Raw genomic sequence first — 15,071 nt, forward strand, 5'->3', positions numbered from 1 at the left:
GGGGTCCCCCTTCCTGCAACACTGTTTCATTTCTCCATCCACAGGGAGGCTCCACGTTGGCGGCTTCTCTGCTTCACCAGGAACCCAGGCTGCTGGCAGCAGTTCTGGCTTCCACATGTGCGTCCAACGTCACACCGGTTCATCCCCATCCTGACCAGCAGGAAGGCAGGAAAGAATGGCTCTCTCTTAAGCAAGGGAGACAGAAATCCCCTAGATCACACCCCCTCTCGTTCCACCCACCCTTCACATGTCATGCAGGGAGGGAGAAGGGCAGATTTTGCTGGCCAGTCACTACTTCAAATACTTCTTTTATTTAATCCCCACAACAACCCTAACTATTTGACAAATGGGGGAGACTGAGGCACAGCACAGTAAAACAGAGAGGTGGCTGTAAGCCACCAAGTTAGTAGAACCAGGATTTAAACAAACACTGGAGGCCGAGCCCAGGGACTCAAGTACAAGCCATACGGCTGGCCCCAGGCTGGAACTCACATGATGGCAATGACCATGGGCTGTCACTACAACCACCTCTTGTAACCCAGACTCGTGCAGTGTCTGGTGGGGCAGTGGGGGCAGTGTTGGTCAAGCTGGCTTTCACGGGATCCTGTTCCACTCCAGTAATCTCCAAGTGTGTCCATGTCACACACCAAACTTCAACCTCGCTGTCACAGATGACCTGCTGTTAAAGTGTTTAGTGATTAAGGAGAATCCTTGTTGATTCATTAATGATCCACACTATACACTGACCGGCAAGGTCTCCTGAGTTACAAACAACTTTCTCCCACAGACCCTACGGCCACGAACAGGCTTCCCAGGTAGGGTCCACTTGATCAGAACACACCTTTTAATGAATTGTATGGATTTGGGTTTAGACAGACCATTTCCAAGAGTTTTCCCAGATCCACAGGCTCCTATCAAGTTTGTCACAGCACAGGGCTTCTCAAACTTTTTGTCTCAGGATCCCATTATGAGGAAGAACACCTTCATTTCATTGATGTGGGTTGTAGGTAGAGATATTTATCAAATTAGGTGTTTAAATGAGGAAACAATTTTAAAAATTAATTTTAGAAGGACAATAACAAACCCTTTGCATGTTAAGTAAATAACATTTTTATGAAAAACAACCATATTTTCCCAAAGGATTTAGTGAGAAGAGTGGCATCGTTTTACACATTTGAAAATCTCTTTTTTTTTTTTTTTGCGGTACGCGGGCCTCTCACTGCTGTGGCCTCTCCCATTGCGGAGGACAGGCTCCGGACGCGCAGGCTCAGCGGCCATGGCTCACGGGCCCAGCCGCTCCGCGGCACGCGGGATCCTCCCGGACCGGGGCACGAACCCGCGTCCCCTGCATCGGCAGGCGGACTCTCAACCACTGCGCCACCAGGGAAGCCCTGAAAATCTCTTTAATGACTGGTTGAATAGAAGACAGTTGGATGCCGTGACTCTGGGAGCAGGGAACAAACCTAACCTGAGACAGAGAGAGAATGCTCAGTGCTTCCTGGTTGAAGCCATCATAAAGAGAAAGAATAAGGCTTGAGATTCCCAGTCGCAACTAAACGTAAGGCAGGAAGCACACAGGTAACTGGGGGTTATGTTCAGGCCGAGGGAAGGAGCCAGCATTGACCAAGCACCTTCTTCTAGCCCGGTGTTTCTCTGCGGCATCTCGTTTGTTTCATCCTCATTTCATCTCCTGCCAAGCAGGCGTGTGAACATCAGTTTGCACCCAGGTCTCACAGCTACTAAGTTAAAAGATGTATCCCGTTTTATCCCCCAGCTGGGCTCACTGCACCACCCTTGCCTGCTGGTCAGGAAAACTCACCTATTTCAGGGTTTTTAGGGTTTGCTCTTTGCAGTTGTTACTATAAATAGCAACATTGGACTATAGTGTGTGGGTGGATGAAGGTGTGTTTCTAAAAGGCTGTAGAAAATATAGGAAGGAATCATGACCTCCTGAGGAGCTCAGCCTGGATTCCAGTCTAGCAGAGGGTGTGCCCTGGGGATACTGGGTAAGATTCTGGGACCAATATCAGCGTGTGGGTCCCTCTCCCCAGCCCCCTCCCCTGGCCACCAAGCAATGCTCTGATACCAGTGGGGTGTCCAATTCAACTCAATTCTGACTCTGTCTAGCTGGAGGTAGCATCAGATACCAAAGGTTAAGGGCTCAGTCCTACGAGACTGCCCCCCTCCACCTCCTCCCCCATTTCGGATGCCAATTGCAAATCCAGGTCTTCATATGCTTCTGACTCACTGGCTCTAGATCAGTGGTTTCAAAGACCCCCCCTCCTCAGGTTTGATTTTCTTTTTAAAATAAATTTATTTGTTTTTATTTTTGGCTGTGTTGGGTCTTCGTTGCTGTGTGCGGGCTTTCTTTGGTTGTTGTGAGAGGGGGCTACTCTTCGTTGCGGTGCGCGGGCTTCTATTGCGGTGGCTTCTCTTGTTGCGGAGCACAGGCTCTAGGCCCGTGGACTTCAGTAGCTGTGGCTCGCGGGCTTTAGGGCGCAGGCTCAGTAGATGTGGTGCACGCGCTTAGTTGCTCCACGGCATGTGGGATCTTCCTGGGCCAGGGATTGAACCTGTGTCTCATGCATTGGCAGGCAGATTCTTAATCACTGCACCAGCAGGGAAGCCCCTCTCAGGTTTGATTAATTGGCTAGAGTGGCTCACGGAACTCAGGGGAACGTATTACTTATTAGATAATCAGTTTGTTATAAAAAATATAACTCAGGAACAGACAGATGGAAGAGATGCCCAGGGCAAGGCATGGGGAAGGGGCCAGGAGCTTCCATGCCCTCTCCAAAAGCACCACTCTCCCCTAATCTCCACGTGTTCATCAACCCAGAAGCTCTCAGAACCCTGTCCTTCGGGATTTTTTTATGGAGGCTTTATTACATAGTCACAATTGATTAAGTCATTGGCCATTGGTGACTGATTCAACCTCCAGACCCTCTCCCTTCCCCAGTGGTCAGAGGGTGGGACTGAAAGTTCCAACCCTCTAAACACCTGGTTAGTTGTTAGTTGTCCTGGTAACCAGGCCCCAACCATAGGTGAGGTCCCAATGTAGCCTCATTAACAAAACAAAAGACACCTTACTCACTCTGGTCACTTAGAAAATTCCAAAAGTTTTAGGACCCCTGTGCCAGAAATGGGGGTGAAGACCAAATGTATATTTCTTCCTATAAATCACAACATCACACATGCATCACTTGATACACACCGTGGTCCCTTGGTATCCACAGGTGGTTTGTTCCAGGACCCCCATGGATACCCAAATTTGAGGATGCTCATGTCCCTTATTTAACATGGTGTAGTATTTGTATATAACCTACATGTATCACATCCTCCTGTATACTTTTATTTTTATTTTTATTTTTTTTGCAGTATGCGGGCCTCTCACTGTTGTGGCCTCTCCCATTGCGGAGCACAGGCTCCGGACGCGCAAGGCTCCGGACACTCAGGCTCAGCGGCCATGGCTCACGGGCCCAGCCACTCCGTGGCACGTGGGATCTTCCCGGACCGGGGCACGAACCTGTGTCTCCTGCATAGGCAGGCGGACTCTCAACCACTGCGCCACCAGGGAAGCCCCTCCTGTATACTTTAAATCATCTTTAAATTATTTATACTGCCTAATACAATGTAAATGCTATCTAAATAGTTGCCCGCACGTGGCAAATTCAAGTTTTGCTTTTTGGAACTTTCCAGATTTTTTTTTCTGTGGGTGGTTGAATTCCAGGATGCAGAACTGCAGATACAGAGGGTTGACTGCACAGCATTTCAACGGTTTTTGTTAATTCCAAATTACCTGCCAAACCTTATAAACAGGAGCGTTCGTATAAAAACCCAGACTTTGGGATTTCTCTTGAAAACTCAGACACTTTGACAACATGGGACCCACACTCTTACATGAAGACAATGGGCTGGAACTAAATCCTGGGAGGTAAGATTTGAGTAAAGACCACAGTCTCTACCATCAGAGAAGCAAGAGCTGCATTTGCCAAACTCATCATTCACACTTTCTGCCCTATTTTTTTTTTCAGGTGTAATTTGCATGTAATCAAATGCACAAATCTTATTCAGTCCCATGGATTTGAACAGTGGTATATACCCATATAGTTACCACCTAAGTTAAGATATGGAAATTTCCATCTCTCCAGAAAATGCTTTCAACTCTCTTGACTCCTATCACCATAGATTCATCTTTCCTGTTGTTGAACTTCACATAAATGGATCATAAGGTGTGTACTTCCTTGCATCTGGCATAATTCTGAGATTCATGCGTGGCGTTATGTGTCACTAGTTTGTCCTACTGAAAACGAATGTGGTTTTCCATGGAGTTTTGCTACCCCAAAACTGGGTTTGTTGCAGGAAGGGGGACCCCTTCCAGGGCCTGAGAGTGGGCTCTAGTCTAAGACTCAGAAATGAATTGTCCAAGGAGACACACGTGCTGACAAAAGCAAGAGACTTTTTATTGGGAAGGGGCGCCCGGGTGGAGAGCAGCAGGGTAAGGGAACGCAGGAGAACTGCTCTGCCACGTGGCTCACAGTTTCGGGTTTCATGGTGATGGGGTTAGTTTCTGGGTTGTCTCTGGCCAATCATTCTGACTCAGGGTCCTTCCTGGTGGCACGAGCATTGCTCAGCCAAGATGGATTCCAGCGAGAAGGATTCTGGGAGGTTGGCAGGACATATGGACTGGTGTCTCCTCTCTCCTTTTGACCTTTCCCAAATTCTTCCAGTTGGTGGTAGCCTGTTAGTTCTGTGTTCCTTACCAGGACCTCCTGTTGTAAGATAACACATGCAAGTGGCTACTCTCAGGCCTGGCCAGGGCGGGCGGTTTCAGTCACTCGTTCCCCTAACGGGTTTGCAGCTTAATGGTGTCAGTAGATACAACCAAGCCTAAGATCAGAAGAAGGAAGGATTTATTATTACTTGCAGCAAGTAAGGAGAACGCCGGGGATCCTTCCCAAAGCCGTGTTTCCCAGAACAGCAAAATTGGGGAAGTTTTAAGGGAAGGGTACATGCATCTTCATGAGGGGACTTGAACAGAGGAGAATTCACCATAGAATTGGGGCAAAGGTCAACAGAGTCCAAGCTTTAGTTGATTGAAGTTAAGAGGGTCAGCATCGTTCTTCCATCCTCCAAATGGCTGGGGGCCTAGTTCCTGCAGAACTCAAAGGTATATTATTATGTATATTCCTTGAGGAACCAGGACCCTGCCTTATCACAGCACCATTGTTTGACTGCCTTTTTTCTCTTCCTGCATTCCTTTGTTCCCTTAAGATCATTAAATACTGTGCTCAGGGTAAGCATTGTGGCCAGGTATAGATCACAAAATGTCTTCTGCCAAAATGGGTTCTCTTATATCAAGAAAGCCATGCCTGGTTCTCCTTCTCCAGGGACCCCCTAACCTATCTGCTTACAGTATGAAGGCATCACGGTTTGTCCATTTATCTGTTGATGGACATTGGGTTGTTTCCCCCTTGGGGCTATTGTGAGCAAAGCTGCCAGGAACATGTGTGTAAAGTCTTTGTGGAACCTATGTTTTCATTTCTTTTGATGAATACCAAAGAGTGGAATTGCTGGGCCATAAGGTAGGGGTGTGTTAACTTTATAAGAAACTTCCAAAACATTCTCCAAAGTGGTTGCACCATCTTCTCTCCTATTCTTTACAGCACTAGGAGAGGGCCAAAAAAGCCTGACAATCAGAGAAACTGTGGGAGGTGACATGCCAGCGACCAGTGGGCCACAATCAGCCCTCACAGAGGAACAATCATGAGGCTAAAAAATTCTGGACTTCCCGTTTTTCTAGGACAAATGGAAGGTCTGGCCCCACTGGGCCTGTGTTCCCCCAGTTGGAGCTGAGTCATGGCTGGGATGTAGCTCTCCTGTCTGCCACAGCTGTATCTGGCCCACCTCTCTCATCTGTGTGCGCTGTCTGTAGCACCGTGACCGTGGAACGTGCCCGTGGTCCCCCAGACATGCCCCCAAGAAATCAGCGCTGGACCCCAGGTTGGTGGAGCAGTGCACCTTCTGCCTTCCTGGTGCTGGGTCCTCCACTGCAGGTCACAGGCTCAGGCCTCCCCTCCCCTTTCTCCAAATTCTCGCTGGGCCTTCTGTCCGTGTGTACCCCCCAGGCAGGCCACCACCTTGCAGGCCCCAGTTCATGCTGACGTCAATCCAGCTGCTGAGTCTCTGTGCATCCAGAGATGCACGGATCCCATCTGTCCGGGGGGGGATGCGTCCCTAAGCCACACCCACTGGCCCTGTATCCAGGGGGATGCGTCTCTAAGCCACACCCGCTGGCCCTGTATCCAGGGGGATGCGTCTCGAAGCCACACCCACTGGCCCTGTATCCAGGGGGATGCGTCTCGAAGCCACACCCACTGGCCCTGTAGCGTTCTAGAATGAAACGCCCAGGGTTCAAATCTGGTTCCGCCACTCACAGCTGGTGACTTGGGCAAGTTACTCAACCTTCTCTACCTCTGTCTTTTCATCAGTAAAGTGGACGTAATAATATCTGTCCTGGAGGCTTGTTGGAAAGACCACGTGAGCAGAGACATGGAAACACTTAGAATAGAACCAGGAGCGCGTATTGATTCTCGCCATGCTTTCTGAACTACTCTGTGCTGGCCCGGGCAGGGCAAGGGAAGGCGAGGGGTGGGCTGGAGGTGGGGTCTGTGGTGGAGCGGGGAGGGGTGGCCACGCCTCTGCTCTAGCCGGTGGCCGTCCTGTGTCCATGTGGGCCTGGTCCGGCCAGATCTTCAGATTGTTCTAGTAAAGTGGGAAATCCAGAGTGTTATTCAGTCTCTCGTTTTGCAATGGCTAGTAGCTATATATATATATATTTTTAAAGAGTTTGAATGCTCTGAGCATCCAGTGCAAGGCTTCTGCTGTCCCCCACTGCCCGTTCTGGTGTTGTGGGCTGGACGTGGGCCCCCGGCCACGGCTCGGTCACTCCTGACAACTCATCTGGGCTCCAGGCACCTGTCTTTGTCCTGCCTTGGTCTGGAGAGCGCACGGAAAAGGAGCCGAACAAAGGTGGTCACTGTTACTGCTGCAGCAGCGGTAGGGCCGCGGCAAGTGCCCTCCTGGGACTTTCCCTCTGTCCCCTTCCTCCCCTGCCAGCGTCTCCCCTCCCCCCCTCCCCCCCTCCAGCTCGTCCGTCCCAAGCCCGCCCGTCCCCAGCGCGGAGGCGGGCCAGTGACAGAGTGGGTGAGTGCCCTGGGCTGCAACAGCTCCCCTCCCCTTCCCAGCCATGGGCCCCCAGCAGGTGAGGAGGGGAGGCCATGTGGGCGGGGCTCAGGTCAGCCCATCTTCCCCTCAGAGTTCAAGTTCAAGTTCAGGGTTCAGGGCTGGCGGGGGACCTCTCCTCTGCCCCGAGGGAGATCATCACGCTTCCTCTAAGCCCTGCTGTAGCCCAGGCTGGAATTTGGATTTTGACCTGCAAGGAGCCTCTCTTAGCAGGCGGTGCCGGAGGGAGGGCCACTGCCGTTCTTCCAAACTCTGGCTGCGAGGGAAAAGGAGCCCAGTTTCTCCCTCCTCACAGCCACCTCTCTCTCCTTCTGCCTCAGACGCCACCGACAGGACCCAGGGCAGGTGGGCCCTGCATCCAGAGGAAGGTAAGACTCCCTACTCCCAGCCCCACAAACTGATATCCATTCTGCAAACTGGGGAAGCTGGTCTGGGGACCGGAGGCAGTGCTGGCAGGGAGGACGGGGTGAGGGGCGCACAGCTCCTATCCTTGGGAGAGGGCTTGTCCAGGCAAACGGAGTGTGTTTGGGGGGGTGGGTACAGCCAGCGCACCAGGCAGGCGAGGCTCGCAGCTCCTCCACTTAACCGAGTTCAGGGACATGGAGCGATCATATCACCTCACTTAGCCTCGGGTTCCTTATCTGTCAAATGAGAACGTGAACCTCAGCACAGCACAGCCCACAGGTGTGGTGGACTCACGAGGACCCAAGAGATAAGCAGGTGAAAAATACCTACAAAGAACAACAAAACCCTGGGGGATGTGTAACTGCCATGCAAAGCAAATACGCCAGGCACGTGCTGAGAGCCTCACATCCTGGGCCTGGTCTGGCTGGCCCAGCCACTGTAACTCACAGACAGAGACTGAGAGCCATTAAGAAACGTGCCCAAGGTTGCACAGATAGTGGGGAGGCAAAGCTGAGACCCAACTCCCACGGCCGGCCATGAGCTTATACACAAGGTCTGCTTTTCAAATGATGTCTTGATGCCCGATTCCGGGGAAGCAGCTGAGAGAGATGCCCTCCTCCAAAGGGCATCCTGAGGATATGACTTTGGCAGCGGCGGGGTTTGGGGGTGGGTGTCACAATTGCAGGCTGAGAAAATGCCACATTTGTTTGCTATACAAGTGTTTATTGAGTGCCTGCTTTGAGGACACAACGTGAGCGAGACGGACAGGGTCCCTGCCTTCGCGGAGCTTACAGTAGAGTGGGAACGGGAGGTAATGAGAAAATCGTACAAATCAAATGTCCTGCTTGAGTCAACGGTTATGGGAAGTCATGTTTGCTATGATGGCAAATCATTTAGGGATCCAACTTAGATTGAAGCCAAGAGGAGACTCCTCTGGGGCTGTGACAGTAGGGTGCCATCTGAAGGATGAGTAGGAGTTCGTCAAGCCAAGAGTGCAGGGAAGAGCGTTCCAGGCAAGGGCGGGTGGGATAGGCAGAATGGCAAAGACCCTGAGGCAGAACTAGTGCTCAGGGATAGAAATAAGAGCAGGGTGAGATGGGGCTGGGGCCACAGCAGAGCACATCAACAGGCCCTGAGGCTTCGAGCAGGAAAAGGAACTGATCTGATTTATGTTCAAAGATCTCTCTGACTTCCATGTAAGGGGAGTGGATTCCAAGGAAGCAAGAGTGTCATCGGGAAGGCAAGATGGGCGATTCTTCCAGTGACGGTGGCTTGAATGAAAGCAATAAAAGTAAAGGTGAGGGGAAATGGATAGATTGCAGCTCTGCTTTAGAAGTAGAACAGAATGGAATTAGAGGTCGATAGATTCCGGGAGTTGAGCAAGAGACACTATAATGTCTTCGATGGTATGTTTGCGAGCCCTGGCATCCTTGGTGCTTAGACATAGTGGCCAGCACGTAGGAGGTGCTCCCAGACCACTGGATGAGTGAATGAATGAATGAATGCAAGACCTAAGGATGACTCTCGGGTTTCTGGCCTGAGCAGCAGGGTAGATGAAGTTGCCATTTAGTGAGATGGGAAGGACTGGAAGCTCTTGAAGACTGTGGTCTTTGAGTTGGATGTATTACGTTTGAGAAGCCGACTGGGTATCCGTGAGACATTCCACGCCGGCATTTGGATGGACAGGTCTGGGGCTCAGAAGGTGTTCTTGTGACATCTATTCTCTCTAGGAATCAAGAGACAAGGTCGTCACTGAAGCGGGGAGGCGGGGGGAGGAGAAACCTCACCTGGCTCCCTTGTACTCACACCTGTTAACCTTCTGAGCCAGACCCTACCGTACCCATTGTTTCCTTCCTAATGACTGGAGAGGTGGCTCTTTCTAACAGGCTGGGGAGAGTCCCAGCCTCTGCTTCAGCTCAGAGACCCCTGGAATCTGTCCTCTGGCCCTTTTCTCTAGAGACCCGTTGCGAATGAACCACATAGCATCAGCTGGTTTAGCAGGCCAGAGGTGGTCCTCCTTTGGCCCTTGCTTCTGCAGTTTTAGGCTCTGACGGCTCCGCTCAGCCGGACAGAACTGACCCCCTCCCTCTGATTGGGCTCCGTCTACCACCAGCCTCTCTGGGCATCTTGGACTTGAGCCAAAGGCCAGGCTTGCGGCTGAGGAAGGAGGCAGTTATCTCCACAAAGGAGTGGAAGGAAAGGGTGTGAGTGTCTGCCGGCCTAGAAGGTGCGGCCTGTGCAGGCCCTTGTTGTCACCTCTGGAATTTTCCCTGCCAAGGGCGCACGTGCCGAGCAGTGGTTAGGAACTTGCAGGTCAAGCCCCGGTTCAGTCATTTACCAGTGGCGTGACCTTGGGGCCCCAGCTTTGGCTTTGTTTTCCCCACCTGTTCAATGGGGTTAACCAGAGACCTGACCTCTTAGGGGTGCGGTGTGCTTAAAGTGAGATTCACACACGTAGGGGCCAGGGTCTGCGTGACCACAAAGTCCATGCTCTTTTTCTTTTTTCCTTTAATGGTTCTACAAGAAGGATGGAGTCAGACCAAGTATTCTGGACCTGATCACGTTCTATAACGAACTCGATTAATGCTTTTAGCAAAACTGTGACATAGGTCTGATTAATATGCCCATTTTACAGATGGGAAAACTGAGCCTCAGAGAGCTTATCTGCCCAAGATCATGGAGCTAGTAAGTGGCAGAGCTGGGATTTGAACCAGACGATGCAGTTCTAACATCTTTACACTTGATCGCAGTGCATCTATTTCCCAGGGAGTTTTTGCCTATAATTAAACTTTGTAATTAGATGGTCATTGTCATCTTTAGCTAGTGCAGAGACCTTCCCTGGTTTCTCTCTCTGTCTCTTTCATTTTCTGTCCCTGCTAACGTGTTTGCTGTTCTTCAGCAAATAGGCCTGCATTCTGGCAAAATAGTTGGTACTATTTTCTGTCTCAGAATGTATTTAATATACACATATGGTTTTATGCTGTAAATCTTTTTCCGCTTGTTCCTTTTTCTTCCACCCTGAAATGTTTCAGATGCACACATGCTGTAGAGAATACTATAGCCGCACCAGTGCACACACACACACAGGAGACGGCCTTAGAAACCGAACGCAGGCAATACAGTCAGAGCCCTCACCTTGCTGTGGATGAGCTTCCCCATCCTTGCCTCGCACTGGGGAAAATTTCCACATCTGCTCTGGCAAATTATGTAAGTGGCTGAAAGGAAAGGGGTGAGCAGCCGTCTCTGCTTGCTGAGTTTCCTGTGTTCTTTGGCCAATTGGCAACTGCAAGGGTAGGGTGTTCTTGCAAACAGGGCCGTTGTTACAACGCCTGCTTTACCTAGACTCCTGTCAACCCTGGCCTCCCACAGGGGAGGGTCCCTCCCAGGAGGTGAAGCCCTCCCGGGGCAGTGCAACTGGTGGCTCTGGGCCCACAAGAAGCTGCAAGGGGCTGAGTGAGATCTCTCGAGGATGGAGGGCCACATCCACAGTAATCACCACTTTGTCCTCCGTGCCTAGCACAGAGCCTGGCACACAGCTGGTGCCTAATCAATGTTCGTGGAAAAGAAACAAGTAGAGGGAAGGAAGGACTGAAGGAGGGGAGGAGAGAAAGAAGGAGAGAAAGGCAGGAGGAAGGGACGAAAAAGAGACACACCAGCCAGTATTGGATAACAATGAGCTTCGGTTCAGGACCTGGGTTCAAATCCCACCTCTGGCACTTAGTGTGACCCAGAGGCCAGTGGCACAGCCAGGACCTGAACCCAGCTCACTGTCACTTCTTGGTGGCTCCATTTCCCACCTGTAAAACGGAGGTGTAATGTGTCTGTCTCACTGGGCTGACAAGGTTGAGATAAGAGGACCAATGTAAAGCGAGCTCCAGGCCTGGCACTTCAATAGATAGGGCTCACTAAGCTTTAGAGATGTTCCCTGTTACGGTGACAGCGTGACTTTACTGAACGAGGGCACGTGGAGGGCTCCGCCTGGGAGCACGAGGCCGAGGTAGCAGCACTTGGGTTCCACAGCTTCTCTGGTGCGTTGTCCGAGCTCCTATTCGCACCCTGAAGACACAGCCAGTCCCTCCTGGCCGCCGGCAGGGCCCCCCCGCCCTGGGACTCAGGAAGAGCCTGGAGTTGGTGCCAGCCTGCCCGGAGCTGGTGATGAATGACTTGTTTATCTGCTCCCGCCCCTCTCGGTGCCTGGCAGGCAGAGGCCTGGAAGGGGCAGCTGGGAGCTGGGCTGGACACGGGGGAGGGAGTATCACCAGTCTTGCTGCTGTCCTCCTCCTCCCTTCCTCCCCTTCCTCCCTTTCAGGCCTGTGGGGTTCTAGAACAAGCTGCCCCACTCCCCAGTTCAGCCTCAATCTCCACCTTAAACTGCTTCCTCCACCCCAGTCCTCATCTTCCCCAAGTCCCCTGTTTTGGAAGCAGCAAAGTACTTCAAACTACTTCAAAGCAGTTGAACTGCTTGAAAATGCAGGCTCTGAACCCTCCTACACTGTTGGTGGGAATGTAAACTGGTGCAGCCACTATGGAGAACAGTATGCAGGTTCCCCCAAAAACTAAAAATGGAGCTACCATGTGATCCAGCAATCCCACTCCTGGGCATATACCCAGAGAAAACTCTAATTCGAAAAGATACAGTGCACCTCAGTGTTCATAGCAGCACTATTTACAATAGCCAAGACATGGAAGCAACCTCATTGTCCATCAACAGAGGAATGGATAAGGAAGTGGTATATATATATATACAATGGAATATTACTCAGCCATAAAAAAGAATGAAATCATGCCATTTGCAGCCACATGGGTGGACCTAGAGATTATCATACTAAGTGAAGTAAGTTGGAGAAAGACAAATATTACAATAGCCAAGACATGGAAGCAACCTCATTGTCCATCAACAGAGGAATGGATAAGGAAGTGGTATATATATATACAATGGAATATTACTCAGCCATAAAAAAGAATGAAATCATGCCATTTGCAGCCACATAGGTGGACCTAGACATTATCATACTAAGTGAAGTAAGTTGGAGAAAGACAAATATCATATGACATCACTTATATGTGGTATCTAAAAAAATGATACAAATGAACTTATATACGAAACAGAAATAGACTCACAGACATAGAAAACAAACATATGGTTACCAAAGGGGAAAGAGAAGAGATAAATTAGGAGTTTGGGATTAACAGATACACACTACTATATATAAAATAGATAAACAACAAGGACCTACTGTATAGCACAGGGAAGTATATTCAATATCTTGTAATGACCTCTAATGGAAAAGAATCTGAAAAAGGATATATATATATATATATATATATATATATATATATATGAATATATATACTCATATGAATCACTTTGCTGTATACCAGAAACTAACACAATATTGTAAATCAATTATACTTTAATAATTTTTAAAAAATCATGGCCCCCCCAAAAAAAAGAAAGAAAGGAAATGCAGGCTCTGAAATCAGACAGATCTGGATTTGAGTCCTGCCTTGGGCACTCAGTCATGTGACACCAGTTCCTTGACTGTGGAGTAGCAATAAGAACACTACCTACCTAACAGGCACTTCACCCCTGAGTCAGCCTTAAGGACCATCTACCCTGTCCTCCCCAAGCCTCCAGAATCAGCCTCCTGGTTAGACCCTCTTTTAAGAACCTCTACTTCCACCCTAGGGAGGGTCTCCAGCACCAGTCTTCCCTTTCCACTTTCTCCCTGCAAGTTCTCTGGTTCATTCAGGTTATTACCATCCCATTGGGCAGACGACAATGATCATAAAACCTAGGCTTGACTGAGGCAGGGAGGGCTGAGGGGTGATCTGAGGTAGAATTGGGGCTTCCACTACGCACTCCTGCATTCGAGCAGGGTAAGTGAGTTGGGTTTGCCTGATACTGGCAAGTCTATATTCCCTCCTTCCCTCCTTCTCTTGTCCTTTCATCTTTGGATGAGAACTATGGATCAGTGATTGCTTGAGTCTTCTCACAGGTCTGAGAAGCTGTGAGCATCCTCTCAACAGAAGAGCAAGGCTCGGCCCCCAGTATACTGTACTTGGCGTGGGAAGGGACTTTAAAAGTTATGGAGCGCCCCCCTGAGGCATCTTCTCTAAGTGACTGTCTAATCTTCTAGGGCTCAAAGGCAGTGGTCCTCAACCCAGGGGACACTTGTGGCTCTCACAACTGTGGGAAGGGTGCTACTGGCATCTAGTGGGTAGCTACCAGGGATAATCCTACAATGCACAAGACAGCTCTCTATAACAAAGAATTATGTGATCCAAAATGCCAATAGTATTGCAGATGGAAAACTCTGCTTTAAGAACAAGAAACATCCCGCCCAGGTGACCAGGCCATTCTGTCTTTGGGCAGCTCTGATTAGAAGCAGGAAACTATCCCCAGTTCTCCCCCTCTCTCTTCGCTTACCCTGTTAATTAATCTCCAGGTGCTACCGATTCTAACCCAAATTATTTCTCTAATGTACTTTCTCTCACCCTCCATATACTTCATCTCAAGTCTGGGTCATTTCAAAATACCCTTCCCGCCCACCTTCTTTGCTTCCAGTCAAGCCTCTACTGCCCTGCACCACTTCCACCACCTTGTTCAAAATTCTTCAGTAGCATTTCTTAACCTAGAGCAGAGGGGTGCCACAGAGGCATTTCAATAAATTTTGAAATTTTATCAGATATTTTTGGTTGTCACAGTGACTTGGGGTACCATGGCTGGGTGGAGACCAGAGGTGCTAGACACCTTGAAATTCACGGAACTTCCCCCAAGGAGCCAGGACTTTCAGATGTCCCACCTGACCTTCATGCAGGCGAAAAACATGCTTACAATTATCCGAGAATAGAACCAGTTGGCACAAAACACAAAGTGTTGGCTGTTGGGTTTTTTTACATTAAAAAAATAGCACAGGGGACTATATTCAATCTCTTATAATAACCTATAATGGAAAAGAATCTGAAAAAGAATATTTATCACTTTGCTATACACCCGAAACTAGCACAACATTGTAAATTAACTTTACTTCATTTAAAAAATGGTTTTAAAAAAATGTACCTGCTTTTTATTTTCACCAAGCTGTCTCTGATATTTCTCAGAGGGCTCTATCTTAAGTTAAAAGCATGGTATGTCGTGGGAGTTGTTTGGACTTCTTCGTAACATTTAAAATCACAAAGCATTTTTCACAAATTTAAACATTCTGGTGTTCCTCTGTAAATTCATGCTTTATTTTGTGCTTCTGGAATAGAATGGATTCCTATTTTCTTATTTCTCTTAAATTAAACATTTATTCAGTATAATAGGTAAAATGATCTGACTGTCCCTTTGAGTCTTGCAGTGGAGTCAGATGGAGCAGTTACATTTTGGATTATCCATCTTTTTTTTTTTTTTTTTTTTTTTTTTTTATTGGGGTACG

The sequence above is a fragment of the Physeter macrocephalus genome, chromosome 14 (assembly GCF_002837175.3).
Source record: "Physeter macrocephalus isolate SW-GA chromosome 14, ASM283717v5, whole genome shotgun sequence".
Lineage (NCBI taxonomy): Eukaryota > Metazoa > Chordata > Mammalia > Artiodactyla > Physeteridae > Physeter > Physeter macrocephalus.